This window comes from Desmodus rotundus, chromosome 11 (genome assembly GCF_022682495.2).
Source record: "Desmodus rotundus isolate HL8 chromosome 11, HLdesRot8A.1, whole genome shotgun sequence".
Classification (NCBI taxonomy): domain Eukaryota; kingdom Metazoa; phylum Chordata; class Mammalia; order Chiroptera; family Phyllostomidae; genus Desmodus; species Desmodus rotundus.
The window spans coordinates 10500257-10516097 of NC_071397.1; the positions used below are offsets into that span (position 1 = coordinate 10500257).

The 15841-nt window shown below is 49.2% G+C and overlaps 1 pseudogene; it reads left to right on the top strand.

Annotated features, from left to right (window-relative positions):
• Positions 1 to 15097: 15097 nt before the first annotated feature.
• On the top strand, positions 15098 to 15166 carry LOC112302498 (U4 spliceosomal RNA; annotated as a pseudogene).
• The last annotated feature ends 675 nt before the right edge of the window (positions 15167 to 15841 follow it).

Here is a 15841-nt window from a genome sequence, read left to right on the forward strand (position 1 = left end):
GTTCTCAGCTGTGCATCGTAGGGCCATCTGCGCCCTAGTTTCCTCACCTGTAAAGTGGGACGAATAATGACACCTCCTTCAAAGGACAGTAAAGATTTAAAGGGATACTGAAGGTGAGGGATTTACCCAGAGAGGGGAAAAATGAGGCTTGGAAGTGTGTGCACCTTCTCTGATGTCACAGAGCATACCAGTGGCAATCAGGACCAGAACTTTAGAGCTGGGAGGTATGGAATGAGGTCCACATTAGAGGTCACCCTACACCAGGTCCCTGGATGCCTGGTCCAGGGCTCCTGTCCCTTGGCCATGAAATCGTAGGGTCCCCATGGTTTTCAGTGCTCACAGCCAGGCCCTGGGGAGGCTGGACAAGGACAGCTTCCCAGGCCAGGCCTTCTCTCGCCTGCTCTTCCGGCCCCCACACTCCCTCAGAGACTGTCTCCATCTGACCCCGGTGGTCTGTCTCGGGCGTGGAGCTGTTGCAACAGGCGCCTATTGTCTGCTGCCCGAGCGCACCTGTAGTGCCTTGTCCCAGCCCGGTGAGTCAGCTCTTGGCAGGCCGTGGGGCAGCCACTCCACATCATCTTAAGCCTGAAAGAGGACCTTTCTTTTTACTTTTCTCCTCCTTCCTCCCTCACTCTCCGTGAAGTGGTCATCTCCACAGGGCAGCAGGGAACAGCATTCCCTGCCAGGATTTCTTGAGTCTCCTTGGCCGGGAGACAGGGTGGGGCCTCAGAAACAAAGAGAACGCAGCCTAGGGCTGGACAAAGCCCCTGATCTGCTTTAGGGCACTGCTTGTGCCCCCAAGCTCCCTGCTTGCAGCGGGGACACTGAAGTTGGGGCAAGTGTACCAGTACCTTACTCCTGCAGAGCCCATACATTCGACAACCTCTCCCGTCTGGCCTGAGATCTGAGGTCAAAAGGCTTCTGAGCAGAGACAAGATGCTCCTGACAGTAGTAGTCTGACAATTAGAACTTCGCTCTTCGATTCTTCCCCTCCCTCCCTGAATCTGCTCCTTCCTTACTGTTCTGGTAGGCTTGGTTACGTAATTTCCATGTGTATCGAAGGTGTCAAATCAGAATGGGAAAAAGGTCATTAAGGAAAGATATTATCACTGACAGCAAAAGGTATCAGGTGGTGAAGCACGAACAAAAAGTAAACCCAAGAACTAAAAAGTTCAATCAATCTTGAGTTATTTGGGTGGGGGCTGACGGCATACCCCAGCTCCTGGGGCCGGCAGTGTGGTTCGGTTACAGTAGAGAATATTCTTAATGGGGTGGGGGTGGGGGGCCCTGAGTGGAATCAGATCATGGACAATCTCTGTTTAAGAAGGTCCGAGACAGTGCAATGTATTTTTTACAAGGATTTTCCAAGAACATGATTTCATACTGCTTTGTGTTTTTGACATTTAAAGAATTAAGTAGATGAGAGTTAACAATGGCAGACTAAGTGATTTAGGCCAATGCTCCCACTGAGGACAAGTAGAACAGCTGGAGAAAATATTTAAACAATCTGTTTGAAGGCCTCAGGGAGCTAACGAGATAGTGAAGCATTTCTGGGTCATAACTAAGATCTAGAGAAGAAAGAGTGGCCTTTGGGACCATTTTTCCCCCTGAGGTTATTTGCCCATTCGGGGGGGTCAGCTCAGTGATCAAGAAGCAGAACATTTTTTTGTTTGGCCCTGAGGAACTAAAAGGACTTGGGTCGGAGTTCCGGGCTTATCAAGAGAGGGGACTTGGTGAACCCTCTCTTTTGGAGGAAACACGCCCGAAGGGCTGTCCTCTAGGGGTTAAGGGCGAACCAGAAGCAGACGGCTCGGCTTCCAATCACTCAGCCCTTCAAGATGAAGTTGGTGATTCTGTATTATTAGTGACTCAGACATCTGGCAGACACAGATGAAGGAAGGTATCATTATTCTGGGCCTCCGATTGTTTCTACAAACAAGTCCTTAAATACAATGTTCAACACATAATCGAAAAGACCCACATACATGAGGAGTCAGGTAACATAATCTTTAAAATATCAGAAACAATAGACAATAGAAACAGACCCATAAAAGCTACATGTATTAGAGTTATCAGCAAAGATTTAAAGAAACTACACTGGCTGTGTTCCAGGAGGTTGTTGTGGTTACTATTGCTATATAACAAATTGCCACAGCATTTAGTGGTACAAATAACCATTTTGTTGTCTCGTGATTTTGTGAGTTAGGAATTCAGGAAGGGCTCGGCTGGGCAGTTCTCACTGCGTGTCTCTCATACAGGTCCTGCCAGATGCCAGCTGGGGCTGGGCATCCCAGACAGCTCGCGCACACGGCTGGCAGGTGCTGCTGGTCGTTGGCTGGGAGCCCTGCTAGGGTTGTTGACCAGAGCACCTATGCCTGTCCTCTCCAGCACGGCAGTTGGACATCCTACGTGGCAGTTGGCTTCCTCCAGGGCGAGTGTCCCACAGGAGCCAGGCAGACGATGCAGGGCCTTCTCTGACCTGGTCTCAGAAGGCATACAGCGTCACTCCTAGATCCTGTTTGGGCACAAAGAAGTGACTAAAGCCAGCCCGGATTTAAGGGGAGAAACACAGACCTCTTTCCACTACGTCTTAAAGGAGGAATGTTAAAAATTTTGCAGTCAAATTTTGAAACTTCCACAGAGACAAAAGAGTTAAGCGTCTGTTGTTGAGAAAATGCCGGTGGATTGACAATCACTTCTGAACGATGAGATAAGCTAGACTTTATCCAAGTAAACCGTGTATCACCCTCAGAAGGATCTCACAAACCTGCCTGGGCGATGTCGCATGAGTATCTTTGCAGCTCAACACGCTGCTAAAGATGGTCAAGGTGTATGATGGGGTGTACGTCCACATTCACGATGACCACCCTGTTGCCTTCACCCTCTGGAGGCCCCTGTTTTCCCTAAAAAAAAGTGGCAAGGGAACTTCTCAGAAAGCCCAAAAATATTAAAAGCATGCAGTGGCAGAATTAGAAATGATCTCAGGTAGTATGTATTTACCCCGGGGCTTCCTGGACGCGGCTGATCCTTAGAACACCTGCTAAGAGAGAAAATTCTCAGACCGGGAGAAGATATTCACCACTTCAAAACCTGCCAGGGATTAAAACTTAAAATAATTGATGAATCCCTGTTAATAAACAAGAAAAGGACAGGAAATCCAATTTAAAAAAACGAGCAAAAAGCATATGAACAGACACCTCACAAGAAAAGGAAGTACAGTGGCCAAGTATAGGAAGAGATGCGCAAATTCGATCGTCCTTAGAGAGCTGTAGGGAGACGCACACTTCAAACAGCAGTACACCGCCCCACACCCACCTGAGGGGCACAGATTTAAAGGTGGTTTATGTCTGATGTGGGGAGAAGAGACTCTTGCGTCCTGCAGGTGAAAAGATAAACCAATACAAGCGCACCTAGGACACTGTGGGTACAATTCCAGACAACCACAATAAAATGAGTATTGCATAAAGGGAATCAAACCTTTTTGCTGGTGGAGGGCCTTGCCTACAGTTTGTAAAAAAAAAAAAAAAAAGCGCAACATCTACGAAGCACAAGAAAGCAAAGTGCAATCAACAAGGTATGCCTCTATTTCCATTCTCCGAGCAGTAATCTGGCTGTACTTAGTGGAAGGAAGTATGCATACACCCTGCATCCCAGAATCTCACAAGTGGGCATATAGCCTGGAAAAACGATTATACAAGGCAGAAAGAAGACAGGGTGTCCATGACAACAGAATTAGGGTAGTGGGGAGCTGGAGGCAGCCTGAGTGTCCGTGCCGAAGAGAACGAACAAGATGCGGTGGCTCTGTTTACGCGGCTCTGCTTGGAACAAGCCAGGTGCATACCTGAGGGTGCACAGGCCTCAGCAGCGGTGGTGAATGAAAAAAGTCAGAGACAGGAGAGTTACAGCGTCAAACCACTTACATGAAGTATACAGCATGCAGGAAACACAGCCCACTACACAAAGAAGACACCTATTTAAAGACCTGTATAAGCATGTAGAATGGGGTAGGGAGGCGGGGATGGTGGGGAATGGGAGTGAAGAGAAGGAGTAAGGGAGCAAAATGAAAGAAAAGGTAACATTCAAGAGGTATTTGAATAAGTCAGTGTTAGACTGTGAACTGGAGTATAAGTCGTTCCATTGTCTGCATCTGTGTTAAAAAATAAATAAATAAAGCAGATTTCCAGACTTCGAGTACAGAGATTCAGCTTTAACAGGCCTGCAGGGAGGCCAAAAATACAGACCCCAGTGGTCCTGTTAACACAGCATTCTAGAAGGATGTCACCGGTGACTACTTGAATACTTCCAGTGACAGGGAACTCATTCCTGCACCAATCGTTAGAAAGTACTTCTTATTATATTATATTGTAAAATTATATTATATTATATTACTTTATACTATATTATTCAGTTCTAATGATTAGAAGGGGCTTCCTGAGGTCAAATTTATCTCCTGTACCTTCCAAACTATTGATCTGAGTTCTATTCTTTGGAGTAAATAAAATACCAAATAAAATTAAATAAAACAATCAGGTCCCTTCTACTTCCACACCCCAGCCCTTCGATGACCCTCCATGTCTTCAGCACCTCCACCCCTATCAAGTTCCCTCGCTCCACCCCACTCCCACTGCAGCCAAGTTGCTCCTCAGCTCTGATCCAGCCAGCAGTGTTTCTCCCCCAGCGAGGCTCCTTCAGAGAGGCTCCACAGCACTCCGGGTGCAGCCTGGGCAGCTCAGAGTATAGACGGAAATGCACCTCCCTCAGCCAGGGCCCTATGCTCCTGTTAATATAACTTCAGATTACAGTTGCACTTTTTAAAAAAAGCAATTCTCAGTGGGTTTATGGTCAGCCAGACTTCCAGGCACACACACACACACACACACGTATATTGGCACAAAGCAAAAGCACAAAGGATACACAGTGTAAAGCAAGATCCCAACCACCTACCTGGCTTCTTGTGTACCCTTCGGAGATGACCTGTGCATACACGAGTACACGCACACGTTCTTGATCACACGAGGACGGCATGGTCTGCACTCGCAGAGTGGACTGTCGGGCACCTTGCTTTTCCGCTTAACCACCTACCTTGGAGAACTTTCTTTATCAGTGTGTACGTCCTTGCCTGGTGCTTTGTGCCAGCTTGTGGCCTTCCCTTGTGTGGACCTAACCAAGGAATTTAACCTGTCCCCAGCCGGTGGACATCGAGGCTATTTCCAGTCCTCTGCAGCATTCCAGACCGTGCTGCTGGGACTGCCTTTGCACGTAAGCCGTTCCACATGTGTGCCAGCGTCTCTGCGGACTCCACGCCCATGCTTTTTTGACTTGGGTTTTGTTCCTACCCCAGAGCTGGGCTTTGTCATTTCTGCTTACTGCTGATCTCTCTCGTTGGGTTTGCCCTTTGTTGCTGGCACTGGCAGGCGGATTTGAATCCTCTTTGTGCTGCTGAGCCTGTTCCTCTCAGCTGTGGGTCATCAGCAAGCAGGGGAGGCAGCCACTCAAGCCTCCATTCAAGTCATTGATAAAAATGTCCGGGCTGGGGGGCCAAGGATGAGGGCCCCGAGGCGAGCCCTAGCAGGGGTGTCTGGCCCGCAGCCCATGGGCCGCATGCAGCCTGGGATGGCTATGAATGCAGCCCAACATAAAATCATCAATTTACTTAAAACCCTTTTTTTGCTTATCAGTTTTCGTTAGTGTTTGTGTATTTGATGTGTGTCCCAAGACGATTCTTCTTCCAGTGTAGCCCAGAGACACCAAAAGGGTGGAACCCCTGCGGAGAATTTCAGGTGTCCATGCATCAGCTGTCCCCACAGGATGTCCCTGCTGTTGTCAGGGAGCCAGCCTCACTAGAGTATCCCAACAATGTCTGTCACCCTCCTGGCAGAAACCCAGCACTCCTACCTGCAGCAGTCTGGCATCCAGGTGAGAGAGAGACCCGAGGCAGGTTAACATGGCATCATTTGCTAGAAATAGACCCGCTGGGGGGTCTGCAGGGGAAACCCCTGGTCTCTGTGGTCAGCAGAGCTGGGATGCTGACCTGCCAGTTTCTAGTTACATGGCTTTGGACAAATTGCTTAAACTCCAGAAGCCTCAGGCTTCCTCACCAAACCTACCTCTCTGTGTCGTGCGAATATATGAAATTACTTGTCTGCAGTAGGGTTCTGTTGCTGTCCATCTGTTTGTCTGTTGGTCAGTCTGTCTTCCTTGTCCATGAATACACATGCTAAATAATCAACTCCCAGGCGATTGGCTTCAAGCTCAGGAGTCTGTCATTCCCGATTGCAGAACACCGTCGGGCCCGTTCCGCTCTCCCTCTGTAGCAGCGTCTGTGCTCCGGAGATGAAGCTCCCTCGGCCCCGGACTTAAGCCCCATGAAGGCAGCCAGTTCCATCCTGATATCATCACGTATCTTTGCTAGGACTGGCTCACTCATCTCTGCTTTGGTTTGTCCCCATCGCCGAGAGTGGTGGGCCTATTTCCTGCTCCAACAAAGCTAAAAGAAAGAACCATCTGAAGCCATCTGAGGCCATCTGAGGCCTTTATCCCTGAGATCTGAGCTCCTCCCGCCTCAGCGTCATCACTCGGGGCAGGGTGAGCCATGGCCAAGAGTTCATTTTACCAGATTTTGAATACGGACTTTCAGAATGGAGTTTGTTTCAGTACCTTCTCCACCCCCAGTTCCACCTGAGGTTCACCCTCCTCCCTCCACCCTGGCCTGGCTGTCATGGTTTGGGAAGGGCTCCAATCCCCGCCTTGCATTTTCCGATGCCTTCCAACGTGTAAAGCCCTGGGATCCTTCCTCTCCTGGAGGCCAGGATGCCCATCGTCCATGGGCCCCCTTCCTTGGGCTCACTGCTGAGCGAGCCTTCACAGTGACAAGGCCACAGTCATTTCCAGCTGGTGCTCCCATAAGCAAAGACTCATTTCCCTTGGCCAGATTGGTTCAACAATCCAGTGTTATGGGTAGGCTGTGGGCCATCTCCTGCACCAGGCTCTGGGAACACAGTGGAACGTGACCCAGCTCCCGCCCTGGGGGAGACACATGAAGACATAACCACCCCTGGCTGCCACGATGGGTTGGCTGTAAATGCTGCACATGCTGAGGCGGTGGGGCTGGCCGCTTCTGCAGGTTTTTTCTTGGCCGGTTTCACAACCTCCGTCAGGAGCGTGTGCTCCCCTCCTGCCAGCTCTGGGTCTGAGACACAGAGCCCCCGTCTGACAGTGCAACCTGAGCACGTGTCCCCAAAGGCATCACTTCTGCCCGCAAACATTCCGAAGGAAGGCAAGCAGGAGGAAGGAGCAGTGAGGCAGAGCCAGGACACAAACCCAGCCCAGGTTCTTTCTATTGTTCCAAAAGCACCCCACCCACCTGGCCTTGCTCCCCACCCCTCACCCACTTCTGTCCTGCTATTCTCAGGAAGGAGAACGAGCTCTGATTCAGGTCCTGTTTTGAGCTGACTCACACCCAAGTACTGTCTTCCCCCAGGCTTGTCCCTGTACTTGGGGGTCGTGCGTGAAGCCGATCAGTCGATCAGTTGATCAGTCGAGGGGAAGGTGAGCTGCGCTGGGTGGGAGGGATGGCTCCCAGGCATTCAAGTTCCGTGAGGAGTGACCACCCAGCCGTGAAAGGTGGTGAAATTGTGTGAAAACCCTGTTTGCAGAGCACTTTGCTGCTTTGCAGTTTTTCTGCCTCTTGTTGTCTCGCCTCGCCTGAGCCGGGTGGGCAGAAGAGGGCATCTGAAGCTGGAGTGAGCAGAACTCAGAGCAAGCAGGACCCTGCTCTCAGCCTCCTCTACCCGGGTGGGAGGCACAGGTTCTAGAAAGCTCCCTGGGTCTTTCTCTGCACATGTGAGTCCCCTGGCTCTGTTTTCTGCAGACAGGAGACCTTTTCTCAGCCTGAGTGGGGAGGCTGCGGTTGTCCCTGCTGACAGTGCCTCTTCCCAGTGGGCCAGCCCAGAGATAAAGGGTGAAAAGCAGCTGCCATGGCAGACCAGAGAAGAGCCAGCATGCCCTGGGGGTGCTGAGCCCTAACAGCCACCTCCGTTCTCCCTGCAGTGGCAGGCAGCCAGGGACGGCGGCAGCTCACATCTCCCAAGCCCAGGACCCGGCCTCTTCTCTGAAGGGTGGTGTTGGAGTTTGGCATGCTTAGCTCAGGCCTCCCAGGAGATGGGGGTGCCTTGCGCTGAATCCCTCTGCTGGGCTGCTCCAGGGCGGCAGCAGGAGGGGTATTTCTAGACCAGGGCCCTGCAGGCCTTCCACCCCGACCCAGGACAGGCACCCAGAAGTGTCCCCCCAGACAAATGCCTTGAACCCTTGAAGCCCCAGTCCCCTCAACTGGCACAGGGAGGCCTCTGGAGCTAAATGAGATAATGCAGGGGGCGTGTTTCGGACAGAGTCAGGCACATGGTCAGTGCATGATAAGTGGGAGATGCTGCCATTTTTGTCATTGTCCTTAGTATTATTACTCAGCTCTAGGCTGGTCCCCGCCACTGCCTGAGGTTGGGGTCATTCCATTGAGGTCCACAAGCCCACCACCCTGTGTCGGGTGTAGGGTAGCTCCCCACAAAGGGTGAGTCTCCTGGTGGGCCTCAGGGAGGAAAGAGAACGACCTCAGACAAGACACTGAATTTCAGGAGCTGGGAGCCCTGACACACAGCTCAGCCTCTGAAGGTGCTGGGGGTCTGAGATGTGTGTGCATTGCAGGGGAGGGGCGTGTAGTGTGGCCCAGGCACAGAAATGCCACCCAGCAGCCAGTGGAGACATCCCGCAGGAGAACCCACGTGGAAAAGAGCAGGCAAGGCCTTGTCAGCCACATCACCGCAGAGGCCTGGCTCTCTCCGAGTGTATTTGGGAAAGGAGCAGAGACCAGGTGGCGTGTCCTTACTGTCCCATTGCCCGTCGGGGTACAGGAAATGCCCCCAGTTCCTTCTCTGCATCCACGTTCGCTCTGTGGACAAAGTCCTGACGATGACCTGTCAGCTCCTACAGGATCCGGTCCCTCCTGCCTCTCTGTCCTCATACGACACTGCTCTTGCTCTCACTTACCCCATGCGGGCCCCTGGCTGTCCCTCAAACAAGCCAGCTCTGCCGCCACCCCAGGGCCTTTGCGCATGCTCTTCTCTCTCATGAAATGTCTCCCCCAGTTAGGCGCACGTTCCCCCGTTTCAGGTCCTTACTCACATGTCACCTCCTCAGTGTGGCCTTCCTTGACCTCTCTATTATAACGTTACTACTCCCTGGTACCCACACCCCTATCCAGCATCCCCTCTTTGTCTGTCTCTAGAATGCTTACTACCCTGCCATACACCTATTTTGTTTGATACGTTAACCCTCCACTAGGATGCCAGCTCTGTAAGTTCTGGGACTCTGTCAGTGTTGCTCACTGCTGTCTCCCTAGTGCCTAGAACAGTGCCTGGCACATACTAAGCACTCGGGAAATTTGCTGGTCAGGAAAGGGAGGGAACACCCAGAGACCCGCGTACCCCAAGGAGACCTCTGCGTTGATAGGGGTGGCAGGAGGCCAGTAAGTCCTACGGGCGCTGACCTGCAGCCCTAGGAGCACATGAACGAAAGGGTTGCCAGGCAGGATGATAAGCAAAGAGCCAGTGGTATCATGTCCTTTACCCCCTTAGTGACACCTCATTCTGGCTACAGTTTCATGCGTCTGCAGTTTCTTGAGAGGGAACACCTCCCCAAACCCCACTCAACTCTCATCACCAAAGGAAGTGCCTTGGTTCGCCATCTGACCCTTGGCTGGCTTTCACTCCTGCACACTCTCCCACCCCCAGCCTTCCAGCGTCAGCTCTGGGACATGCCCCCCTGTGTGAAACAAAGAGGAATGGAATAGGAGAAGGCAAGCTGCCCTAACTGGGCACCTACTGTGTGCCAGGAGTGTCTCACGTACTTTCCACAGCAGCCCATTTTACAGATGAAGAAACCGAGGCCCAGAGAGATTATGTAACTTGCCTAGAGCCACAGAACTAGTAAACAAGGGAGCAGAACTCACCCTCTTACTTGTTACCCACCCTTGGGGAGAGTGGGAAGATCTTTCTAGGCCTAGCCGAAAGAGGGTAGAACCTTTGGAGGGGTCTCTGTGGGGGAGCACCAGCTGTTGGGGTGGGCCGAGGAAGCCCAGGACCGCATGTATGCTGCTGACACTCCAGCCCCAGCCATGGGGTGAATGCCCCACCCTAGCTGGGCAGCCGAAGCTCCTGAAGGCCATCTCAGGGGTCAGGGACAGTTTGCCTCAGCTCCTGCTGGCTGTCAGCTCCCTCTGCTGGACCAGCCCTGAGGACAGGCTCAGACACCAGGACGCCGCTGTCTGTCTGCACTGAGGCTCTGGCAGCCCCTCCCTCCTGCATGTGGGTGGTCACACTCAGGTCACCTGCCCTGTCCCCCCAGTGTCCAGGAAAGGGATCCTCCAAAAGATCTGTTCTAGGTGACCTGGAAGCCTTACACTAGAGGAGAGAATGGGGGAGGGATTCCAACCACTGCCACCACCACGCTCTGCTCAGATGCAGCCCCTGTGTCTGCAGACGGGAACCGTGTCTCCTCCACTGGGCAGGAAGCTCCCTGAGAACAGGAACCATCTCTCCCATCAGGCTGGTGACTCCCAAGGCCGAGGGCTCTATCGGCTCCCTCAGGCTGGGCGTTGTCTGTGGACGGGGCTGTTGCCCCTTCAGAGTGGGAGCCCCTGAGCTGCGCCACTGCTCAGCTGTGACATAAACCCAGCTTGGGCCCCCCAGGCACCCCGGGACACCCTCTCAGCAGCCTGGCCACTCCCAGACCCCAGACACCTGTCCCTGCCACTCTGCCCACTCTCTGGGCTCCCCCTCTCTTACTGTCAGAGCTGCGTGCGGACACTAGGCAGTGCTGGTTAGTGCCATGCTGACCTCAGCAGCCCCACAGGCAATGCAGTGAGCAGCCTGAGAGCCAAGCCATGGATGGGACGTGACTGCCCCCCTGAACTCAGCTGAGGCTTGACCATGAGGAAAGCGATACCATGGGGAGGCGGGGTGACCAGTGACATCAGTGTACGTGACTGTCAGCCCAGTTTTCCCCTCTGCCCTCCACCCCTCCCACCCGCCGTGCCTGCCGAGCACACTGACCTTCAGCTCACTGGCACAGGCCTCTCTGTGTGCCCACCCCAAGGACAGGGGCAGTACCCAGGGGGAGGGCACTGCTCTCTGACTCCTTGTCTCTAAGTGAGAATCTGGGGGACAGAGGAGGCCACAGGCTCCAGCCCTCTCTGGCCTGGGCTTCTGGGGCAGGAGCCAGTGACTTCCTGGGTGACCCTCCTCGTTGGCAGCCCCGCCTGGAGGGAATTGATCGTTCTCTTGGCTCCACTAAATCTTCCTCCTGAGTGCCTGGCAGGCTTCCAGTGACTGGAAGCCAGTGTAGAGGGCACCTGGCTCCCCACCCCTGGCCTGTTGATGGAGCAGCCAGGCCTGTATCCCTGTGAGAGCAAAGGCCTAGCCAGAATGGGCAGAGCCAGCTGTCCTAGAGAGGCAAGTTCAACCACCTTGAATGACCACCACTTGTCCCTGAGGTGCCTTCTGGAGAATCTAGTTGCTGTAACAGGTCTTCTCAAGTGGCCCCCCTCGACCCCACTTAAGGGGTGCCAGGTCCAGAGCTCAGCATCCAAATATAACCCCCAATGGGGGCAGACCAGTGCCTGCCAAATCAGTTTCATGGTGCACCCTAATTGTTGAGCATGCATGAGTTCTTTAAAATTATGTGCATACAGTAAGACCAACACTGCAGCCAGCCCGAGGTATAGTACTAGTTTGGGCAAGAAACAAATCAGCAGAACAGCAAGACATTGAACAGGGATATCCGGGAACAAGAAAGCCCTAGTGAGCCTTGATGAGCTCCCACACGTCTCTGGGGGTATGGAAGGCTATGTGCACATTGAGAGGAGGCTGGAGAGGGCCTCAGCGCTCTAACTCATCCCTGGCTAAGCACATAGAGAGTAAAAGTTGGGGCAGATTTTCCAACTGCCTGAATCTTGAACGTGTTCCCCAACCCATACACGGATGCATTGGCAGGGTAGAAAAGCCTTGCTGGATCGAGGTATTTAAGCACGATTCCTGACCAACCATTGGCAGAACACAGCTATGCTGACCTGCGGCAATGCCAAGGAAGCCAGGCTTAAAAATAAAAACCAAAATTTGCCCCAGCTTGTGTAGCTCAGTGGGATGAGTGCCAGCCTGGGAACTGAAAGGTCGCCAGTTCGATTCCCAGTCAGGGAACACAGCTGGGTTGCAGGTCAGGTTAAATAAATAAATAAAATCTTTAAAAAAAAATTAAAAAAGAAACTGAGCAGAGATATCAACAGCCTCACACTGTGAGGAAGACAGATTCCATAGAATTAGTCTAGGCAAGTCACTAAACAAACTAACAACAATTCTGGTGATGGTGGTGGATCAGAATTCAGAATTGCTACAATGTATTATCTAAAATGTCCAGTTTTCAACAAAAAAAACTACAAGAGGTGAAAAGAAATGGTAAAGTGTGAGCCATTCAAAGCAGAAAAAAAAAGTGAATAGAAACAGTCTCTGAGGGGGTCCAGATGTTGTGTATAGCAGACAAAGAAATCGAAGCAGCTATTATAAATTGTTCAAGGAAATAAGGAAGCTATGTATAAATAATTAAAGGAAAGATTCATCAAATGATTCATCAAATACATAATATCAATAAAGAGATAGAAATTACATATTTTTAAAAGGAACCAAATGAAAATTGAGTTGAAAAGAACAATAACTGAAATAAAAGATTCACTAGAGGGGTTCAACAGCATTTTTGAGCTGGAAGAATCAGCAAATTTTTTAAAGATTTAAAAAAATTTATATTTAGAGAGAGGAGAAGGGAGGAAGAAAAAGAGGGAGAGAAACATCGATGTGAGAGAGAAACATCAATTGGTTGCTTCTCATATGCACCCCGTCTGGGGCACAACCCACAACCCAGGCATGTGCCCTGACCAGGAATCGAACTGGCGGACTTGTGCTTTGCAGGAAGATGCCCAACCAACTAAGCCACACCAGTCAGGGCAGATCCAGCAAACCTGTATGTAGATCAGTTGAAATTATCCAATGTGAAGAACAGAATTGACATTGTGCTTACCATCAGGCCGCATCATCCAGGACTGATGTCCAAGGTCTCCAAACTGAAATTAGTGCTACATCTTTCTAATACGATGTCTTTTTCCCTTCTTCATCTGCACCACAGGATCCAGGGATTTCCCTTCTATGTACACTTAGGGGCTTTCCATAGGCTGATCCAGCCTACCAAAGCACAAAGCTGACGACCACTCTGAAAACACACCTGGAGAACACGAAATCCCACGGCTTAAACAAAGGACTAGATTCTGGAAATGATTTAAATAAACAAACAAAAAAAATCGCTCAACCAAAAAGTCCCACCATTCTCACTAACACTCACTTAACACAGGCTTTACCAGAGCAGGAAGCAGGTGCAAAGTAATACGGCCCGAGTCACTGGGAATGAGGCGGGTTATTCTGGACATCACTACAGCCCGTGCTTAGATCGAGAACAACATGCTGCGGTCTGCCATTGTGCTGTTGTTAAAGTAATGTGCTACATCGTTTATAGATCCCTGAAACCTTGATCTTGAGAAATTTTGGTGATTGCAGGAGGAGGGGGCCATAAGGGGGCTAAATGGTAATGGAAAAAAAGCAACAGAATGGAAGAAAAGATGAACAGAGCCTCAGAGACCTGTGGAATATCATCAAACATACCAATGTACACTTAATGGGAGTTCCAGAAGAAGAGGAGAGAAAGAGATAGAAAAATATTTGAAGATATAATGACCCCAAAATTCCCAAATTTGATGAAAAAACGTTAAATTACACATTCAAACTAAACTCAAGTAGGAGAAACACACAAACACTCATAGACGGCCTAGTAAAACTGTTGAAAGACAGAGTCAGAGAAAGCCTTGAAAGTAGTAAGAGAAAAATGATGCATCATACAAAAACCACAATAAAACTAACAGCTGATTTCACATAAGAAACACCGGAGGCCAGAAGGAAGTGGAATGGCATATTCAAAGTGCTGAGGAAAAACCCAGTCCTGTCCACCAAGAAGTTCATATCCAGTAAAACTATTCTTCAAAAAATGAAGGTGAAATAAAGACACCTCCAAACGAAGAGTGAGAAACTGTTGCCAGCACACATGCCTTACAAGAAACACTAAAGTTGTTCAGAGTGAAAGGGAAGTGGCACCTGGCAGTTGCTTGAATCCACATGAAGAAATACACTAGATGGTATAAGCAATAATTATAAACTATTATCGAACAGATGAAATACGTGACGACAATAACACAAGTGTGGAGAAGGGAATGGAACTATACCAGAGCTAAGTTTTAATAATTTACTGGAATTGAATTAGTATTAATTGGAAGTAGATTTGGATAAATTATATATTACAACTCCTAGAACAACATCTAAGATAATAACTCAAAAATATTATACAGGAACAATTACAAGGGAATTAAAGGTACATTAGAAAAATATTTATTTAACACAAAAGAAGGCAGTAAAGGAAGAATAGAAGAACAAACAAAAAGACATGAAACAGAACAATAGACAAAATTACAGAGGTAAATCCAACCATATCCATAATTACAGGAAATGTGAATGACTTAAATATTATTAGACTGGATTGAAAAAAACAAGATTCAGTTATATGCTGCCTATAAGAGACATTTTAGATCCAAGGAGACAAGTAGGCTTAAAGTAAAAGAATGGAAAATATATACTATGCAAACAGTAACGGTTAAGAGAGTTCAAGTATCTATACCAATATCAGGTAAAATAGACTTAAGACCAAAAAATGATGCTAGAGACAAAGAGAGATGTTTTTAATGATAAAAGGGCCAATTCATCAGAATAATATAATAATTAAACACATGACTACCGACTTCACAGAAATTAAAAGGTTAATAGTGAAATGCTTTAAACAACTTTATGCCACCAAATTAGACACTTAGCTGCTTAACATCATTAGTCATTTGAGAAACGCAAGTTAAAACCACAATGAGATACCGCCTCAGACCCACTGGAACGTCTATCGTCAAAAGGACAAGTTTGTGCAGTGGCAGTATCATAGCCAATGAGGTGTATCCAAAGCGCGATTATTGCTAATTGAAAAGGACAGGTGATAACAAGTATTGATGAGAATGTGGAGACATGGGAACTCTCACACACTGTTGGTGGGGATGTAAAATGGTGCAGCCACTTTGGAAAATATTTTGGCAGTTTCTTAAAAAGTTAAACATAAATTTACCATATGACACAGCAATTCCACTCCCAGGTATATATGCCCAATAGAAATGAAAAGATGTTTACACAAAACCCACAAGTGTTCATAGCAGCATTATTTATAACAGGGAAAAAGTGAAAACCACTCAAATGGCCCTCAGCTGGTGAATGGGTTGATAAATGTGGTATATCCACACAGCAGAATACTGTTCAGCCGTAAAAACAAATGAAATACTGATGCATATTAAAACATAAGTGAATCTCAAAAACATTATGCTGAGTTAAAGAAACCAGACCCCAAATACCATATATTGGATGATTCTATTTATATGAAATGTCCGGGAAAGGCGAATCTGTAAAGACAGAAAGTGGATTAACAGTGGCCTGAGGACTGACTGCAAATGGGCAGGGGAAGTCTCCTCGGCTGGGTGACATGAAGACCCTAAAATTAAACTGCAGTGATGGTCGCACAACTATCTGTTCTTACAAAAAATCACTGAATTTTACCTTTAAAATGGGTGAATTTATGGTACGTAAATCATACTCGGTAAAGCTCTTTTAGAATT